The following is an 830-nucleotide window of genomic DNA, read 5'->3' on the forward strand; positions in this document are numbered from 1 at the left end:
ATGATTGGAAAATCTAGCAAGTATAGATACATTCCTGTACTATTATCCATATTGCTATAATAGGCGTTCAAAGTTGAAAAAATGAAATTAGAACGTTCGAAAAAGTTTCTTTTTATGAAACAACACAAATGCAATTCGATATTAGAAAACATCGAAATTTCAGATTTTTTAGCATCAATTATTAGTTTACTTATGAGTAGATGTAATCAGAACGTTCCATACGCGTTACTTTGCAAGTAAATCACCGATAATTGAATATAATAACAATTAGGAAATAATGTTCAAATCATAATGTAAATTTCGGTTGTTTTTGGTTTTAACACGGGATAATGCGAGAGCGAGTAAATAAGTATTAACGTGTGTCATTTGCATTAAATATGTGTCGCAATTAAATTGGACTTTACGCAAAACTGGACTTTTTTAAAGCAAATATAAACAAGATAATCCTAATAATAAATGAAGCTGTAATCTTTAACTAGAATAACTAGAATAGATAGAATTAATCCAATATATGCGTATGAAAGCTGAATGTTTGGGGAATCCAACAAGTATAGATACATTCCTGTACTATTATCCATATTGCTGTAATAGGCGTTCAAAGTTGAAAAATTGAAATTAGAACGTTCGAAAAAGCAGTGTATTCACATTTCATTAATTTACTCGAAAACTATAACAGATAGAATGAATCCAATATATGCATATGAAAGCTGAATGTTTGGGGAATCCAGCAAGTATACATACATTCCTGTGCTCTTGTCCATATTGCTGTAATACGCGTTCGAATTTAAAAATTGAAATTAGAACGTTCGAAAAAGTTTGGGGAATCCATA

General features: G+C 29.9%; 1 protein-coding gene across 1 annotated transcript in view; it reads left to right on the plus strand.

The window, feature by feature from the left end:
• The window catches only part of LOC108565968 (tektin-B1), a gene marked incomplete at its 5' end in the record, with an annotated part of 3,035 nt that overhangs the window by 785 nt on the left and 1,420 nt on the right, over nucleotides 1–830 (plus strand). The gene's annotated exons all lie outside the window — the stretch shown is intronic.

Source organism: Nicrophorus vespilloides, unplaced genomic scaffold, assembly GCF_001412225.1.
Source record: "Nicrophorus vespilloides isolate i.1.1-1 unplaced genomic scaffold, Nicve_v1.0, whole genome shotgun sequence".
In the NCBI taxonomy this organism is placed as follows: domain Eukaryota; kingdom Metazoa; phylum Arthropoda; class Insecta; order Coleoptera; family Silphidae; genus Nicrophorus; species Nicrophorus vespilloides.